Raw genomic sequence first — 6,000 nt, 5'->3', positions numbered from 1 at the left:
AGAGATCCCACCGATACAAACATAGATACAACAGAAGACACACTCAACAATTGGATCACCAAGGCCATTAACCAATTAGCACCAGCTAAAACATTCAAAGCAACACCAAAAAAACTGGCAGCAAAATGGTTCACAGAAGAAATGAAAAAACGTCCCAAAAAAATGACTGCAAAATGGAGAGAACAATACACCAGACAAGACTAAATAAAATACCAAAGACACCTCAAACTGTACAAAGCAACAGTCCTCAAAGAAAAAAAAAATAAATAAAACTAAAAACTACTACGCCACAGAATTAGCAAATAATTCACAGAAAGAACTCCATCACCCCTACACACTTTGTGACAGACACTTACACCAGAGCAGGGTGTGTGTAGTAGCTGCACAGCATTTACTGCCTCTGCAGCCATTAGTCTGTGCAGGTATTATTATATATGTAGTCACTTACACCAGAGCAGGGTCTGTGTAGCAGCTGCAAAGCAGTTACTGTCTCTGCACGCATAAGCTGGCACAGGGTCTGTGTGGTAGCTACACAGCAGTTACTGCGTCTTTGAGCATTAGCCAGCGCAGGTATTGTGTATATATATATATATATATATATAGTATTTTACACCAGAGCACGGTCTGTGTAGTAGCTGCACAGCAGTTACTGCGTCTGCGAGCATTGCAGAGCTTGAACCCTACCGTAAATAAGCTTCGGAGCAGCTATTGTGTCTATAATACCAACAGAAGGCTGCCCTGTGTAATTTCAAAACCAGATGTTTAGAACATCAAAGAATTACAGCTTTAACGTGCATTCCTAGAGGTTGCAAAAGGGCTACTAGTAACAGAATAACAATAAAGGGGTGAAAACGTCTAAGTTGAAGGAAGCTGAAAGAAATGTATATAAAATTCACTGCAAGAGTTGGATAGCATACACTCACCTGATGCTGCCTGGAAACTGGACATGCGCGTTTCGTATGTGGTAGTTTTCTAGTTCCCATTCGAGAAACGGACCCTAGCAAGCCCCGCCTGCAACTCATCACGTGGGCTGCTCTGCATCACGTGGGCTTCAACGTCCGCTTCATTACGTGGGCTGCTCTGCATCACGTGGGTTTAAGCGTTCACTTCGTCATCTGATTTGCTGGAGGTGAAGGGAAGGTGTTGCGGAGCAATTCCTCCGTTGCAAAGAGCACTGCTTATAGTTGGTTATTTGGTTTCTGGTAAGTCTTAAAGTTATTTGTTGTTGATTGTTACTTTAATGCAGAGCGGCAATATTGGGAAGGGGGTATTTCTGTGTGTTTTGGTGGTTTGTAATGTGCATCGTTATTTAAAGTACATGCTGATTCAGTTTTGTTTTTTCGTTATTTCGGTGTTTTTTGAGGATATGTAATGTGCATCAAAGGGGTAAGGCAATATTGGGCAGGGGGTATTTTTGTATATTTTGGGCTTTGTAATGTGCATCGGTTGAGATTTACTTAAAGTACAGGTGGATTCAGTTCGTTTTGGGCTTTTCTCATGCAGATGTGCGATTTGCCCGGGGGAGGTGTGTTTAGCGAGTGGGGCTGGGCACAGTGCATTCCAATGGGACTTCCACTGTACCAGTGAACAGTACAGCGAACGGTTAGTTATCCTCCCCGCTGGAGGGTGGAGGATTTGGTATGTGCAGCAGATGGGGATGTGTGTCTTATGCAGACAGACGCATATGGGTAAGCAGCATAACAGTTTATTTATCCTGCATGGGGGGCGATTTGGCATTCCCCGGGTAGGGGCTGTCCATTTTCCCCTTTGCAATGTGTGCAAAAGAAGGCTAAACTGAGGTCTTGTATTGCTTTCATTATGAAGCACACACTTAAAGTCCCTATGAGACCCGCTAGCATTGTTTGTAAAGTTTCCCGATAGTTTCTGAAATGCCTTAAGGGATAATGATTTGTTAAGTCGTCTACGAGTTTAGGAAGATGATTAGGAAGGAGTGGTCCATGCCATGCATGGGCAGGTATTTATTTTTTATTGAGCATTTATAATGCGCGTATTCATCTTGGAAAAGCGCCTGGTATATTTGATATTTTAATTTACATTGAGCTCATACACAGGTGTTTCACAGCACGGGTTTTTTGGTTGTCTGAGCCATACTTTGTCCCCTGGTTGCATTAGGTTCTCACGGGAACGTCTCTTCCTGTCCGTAGCTTCCTTCGTTTTTGCCTTGTTCGTTTCATCGTTGACTCTAGCCTCTTTGCTCCAGAATTGTCGGTTCTTTTAATCTCGGATCCTCCGGCAATCTCGTGGTAACCGGCCTCCGGAATAGCAGGTCCGCAGGACAAATTCCTGTCGTGCTATGGGGTGTGTCTGTATTCCCTGAGCAGCTGGTTGAGAGCTTGCTCGAATGGTTTGTTTTGAATGTGGGCAATTTTTAAGGTCCTCTTGACATTGGCCATGAATCTTTCGACCATGCCGTTTGCCTGTGGCCAGCGAGACTTATGAATGTGGGGCTGTTGTCTGATTTTATGACTTTGGGAATTCCGTATGCTGATGGTATTCGGTCGAGTGCAGGGATAACGCTTTAGGTTGCGCTGCTGTCCACGATCTGTGCATTCGGGTATAGTGAGTGTTCATCCATGAGCACGACCACGTGTGCCATCGTTCAGCGGTCCAAACAAGTCTACTGCAAGCTCCTCCCACACTTTGTTCGGTAGCAGTGATGCCTGTAGGGGATTTGGATGTGGGGTGGCGCTACCTGTGCGCAGATGTGGCAGCCCCCCACGATGGTTTCCACCATGCGGTCAAGCTGTGGGAACCACACCTTTTGACAGAGAAGGCATTTCGTGGCAGCTACCCCTTGGTGTCCTTCATGGGCCAAGTGTACTGTCCTTTCCCGGAGAGTTCTTGGGACGACAACTTTGCATCCTTTTAGCAGTCCCTTGTCCTCTACCACCGTTAGTTCGTCTCGGATTTGGTCGAGCCACTTGACGTCGTCTCGTGTCCATTTCTGCCCTTGCTTGCTGTCTCATCAGGGTCTTCTTGTTTGTCTGCAGGCAGTGGATTGCGATTCGGAGTGCTGGGTCTGATTCTGACTGTGCCAACAGCTCTGCCCATCCGACTGGCAGTGGTTGTAGGTGGTGTATGGCATAGTTTATGTATGCATCTGCGATGGATGGTTGAGATGCGGTTGAGGCCGTGGGATGGCGGGATAGATCGTCTGCAGGGTTCTCCTCTTTCCCCGGTCGGTGCTTTACTGTGAATTTATAGTCTTGGGGGTTGGCTGAATTGAGAGCTTTGACTTTTTCCGGATCTGGCCTCATTCCTATGTTCGAGAAAATATGGCCAAAGAATCTTGGTGATCCCTTTTCAAAACTCACATTTTGCTTTGTTCAGCGTTAGTCCTGCTTCCTCCAGTGCCTGGCACACTCTGTGTAGTGTTATGTCGTGTTCCTCTTGTGATTTGCCGAACATCGTCTGAATAGTTCAGACAGTTCGGCACATGTCGAATTACTCATGTCGACATTATGAATTTCCTCCTGAGAAATTTTGGCGGCGGAGGAGATGCCGACACAGTCTTTTGTATTGAAAAGGACCAAGGTGGGTTACAAATGGGGTGATATATTGGGATTCGGGCGCAATTTCAATCTGGTGGTAACCTTTTTATCAGATCTAGTTTTGAGAAGACTCTTGCTCCGTGTAGAAGATGGATCATGTCCGTGATCTTGGGTGCCTGGTGTCTCTCTCTCAATAGCGATGTTGGCTCTGCGCATGTCAACACACAGGCGTATGGACCCATCTGGTGACTTTTTGGGGACGGGGACAAGGGGTGACACCCAGAGTGTGGGCCCCGATACGGGTTCAATCGCGTTCATTTTGATTAGTTCCTCTTCCACCTGTCTTTGAATATTGAATGGGATTCCTCGGTAGTGTTAGGCCACGGGTTTGACGAGTGGATTTATGTGAAGGTGTACTTTTCTGTTTTTTAGTTTCCCTAGGCCGGCGAATAATTTCGGGAATGTTTGTTCAATCACTTCTGGTTTGGCAAAATATTTGAGCCAACAGCTGGTATAGGATGTGTACCAGTCCCATTTCTATTGTCGTTTTGAAACATAGAATACAGCCGCTGTTGGCTTCAGTTTTTAGGATGTGCAGCGGGATCCTTGCGGTGTGTTCCTTGTGGGCGCACCACGCCGTGATCGTGCCTTTGCACGGCAAAGGTGGCGTGGAGCCATAGGGGTAAATGTCCACCGCGGCTTTCTTGATTTTAGGCGGCGGCGCAAGCGATTCATACGCCTGTTCGCTGATGATATTAACCGTCGCTCCGGTATCTATTACAAATTTTAGCGGGGTGTTGTTCACATGTAGCATCAGTACGGGGCTGTGTTGAGTAGCTGCGGTGTTGTCGTTGATGGCCCACACGTAGCCCTTCTTCCTTTGATCTTTCTCTGACGGGGCATCACTGCTGGTGGGGGACCATTTCTCGATGTATCTTACGAAACGCTGCCTTGTGAGCGTCTCATGTCCTCCGATGAGCGTCTGTCTTCCCGAGTGTAGCGGCTTTTCCGATCACTGTCTTCTCTTCTCGTGGGTTTCCGGTCCTCTCCCCTCTGGGCCTGGGTGAGCTCTGGCGGATGCATCTGCGCCTGACCCGAGTCCTGGGTTTGCTTGGTGTGTGTACGGGTGCATTCTTGCACATGGCCCTGTAATGATCCATGCCCCCCACATGTGGCGTATTGCTGTCCTATGGCTGGGCATTTCCACGCATGGGGGTATTCGTGCCCGCATTTGTAGCATGCGGCTTCAGAGCTTTTTCCTCCTTGAGTGGGGTTCGAGTACAGTTTGTTGACTGCTTCGGTGTTTTCAGCGTGTTGTTGTAAGGACACTTTACCTAGGTTGTCCAGTTGTGAGTCGACCGCAGCTTCCATGCGGGCCAGTGCTAGGATTTCTTCCAGGGACCTCTGCTTTTGTAGGAGGAGTTTGCGAAATGGTTGTGAGAGGCATCCTGCGATCACTTGAGATCTGAGCGCTTCTTCATTGGAGTACTTGTGAAATTTGCAGTGTTTCAGTTTAATGAGAAGGCGCATTACAAAATGTCTATGGACTCTCCTTTTTCTTGTCTGGTCGTGTGAAATATGTGGCGTTCATAATCAACATTCGTGTGTGTGGTGCGAAATAGTATGACAATTTGGCATGAAGTTCTCCATATGTGACGGGTCTACATTTAGCAATTCACCTGCAATGTTTCTCACTGCCGGTCCCACTGCCATAAATAATGTGTTCTGCATCGTCCGTTAGGCCTATGGCGCCAGCGTAGAACTTGAAGTCTCGGAGCCATATGGTCCAGCGGGGTCCTAGATTTGAGTTGTCCCGTATTTCAGAGGGGTTCGGCATGTGCATGACTTGTGATGCTCCCACTTCATTTTGCGTGGGCTGGTTTTTGCCTTTGTTGGCATCAGCTCCTCCTGACAATGCTGCTGCTGTGCCTGCCCCTCCTGATGATGAGGCTGTTGTACTTGCTGAGTCCGACATTCTGTTAGATGTGCTGGGACTCTGTTTTTGGGTCGTGATCGTTTGCTGCCGCTCGTGGCGTGAGTTATTTGATTATAGTCCTCGCATTCCTTCTTCCCTGCCTCTAATGAGCTGGGGCTTTGGCCTCCTGTTCTGCCCGTGCCGGTTCCAAGCTGCACATGCCTTATGAGTGGCAGGCTGCCAAGCGTTGAGCGTGGGCGGTGCTTACCCACGTGATGAATTCTGTTGTCTTTTGGTCCGTGTAGGGCCTTAGTGGCCTGCAGCTCACTCAGCTGGTCGGGCCTTCCTGCAGTGCTGAACAGCGCTGTGCGGCAGGTGCTTGTCTCCTGCACGGGGGAGCGGGCACGAGTCTCGAGGGCCCCTCCCAACAGCTGCTTGCTGTTATGTGCTCCGCGGTGCCTCGTGTGACTGAGGCAGTGCACGGCTTGCCAGCTGCTAATGTTTCCGAGGTACACCGACGCGCTAAACTGCTCGGCTGCAGACCTCGACACAGCACTGGTGGGTCACTTGACC

At 48.4% G+C, this 6,000-nt stretch overlaps 1 protein-coding gene across 2 annotated transcripts in view; it reads left to right on the top strand.

Moving 5' to 3' along the window:
- Positions 1–1,065: 1,065 nt before the first annotated feature.
- Positions 1,066–6,000, top strand: part of ERGIC2 (ERGIC and golgi 2) — a 796,925-nt gene continuing 791,990 nt past the window's right edge. Inside the window, exon 1 of one of the 2 annotated variants that reach the window (XM_069628528.1) lies at positions 1,066–1,202. The gene's annotated coding sequence lies outside the window, so the exon portion shown is untranslated. The remainder of the gene's footprint in view (positions 1,203–6,000) is intronic. The other variant, XM_069628529.1, reaches the window with a different exon arrangement.

The sequence above is a fragment of the Ambystoma mexicanum genome, chromosome 12 (assembly GCF_040938575.1).
Source record: "Ambystoma mexicanum isolate Mex_15411 chromosome 12, UKY_AmexF1_1, whole genome shotgun sequence".
Classification (NCBI taxonomy): domain Eukaryota; kingdom Metazoa; phylum Chordata; class Amphibia; order Caudata; family Ambystomatidae; genus Ambystoma; species Ambystoma mexicanum.
The sequence above is the reverse complement of the archived record's forward strand: the minus strand, read 5'-3'. Positions and strand labels throughout refer to the sequence as shown.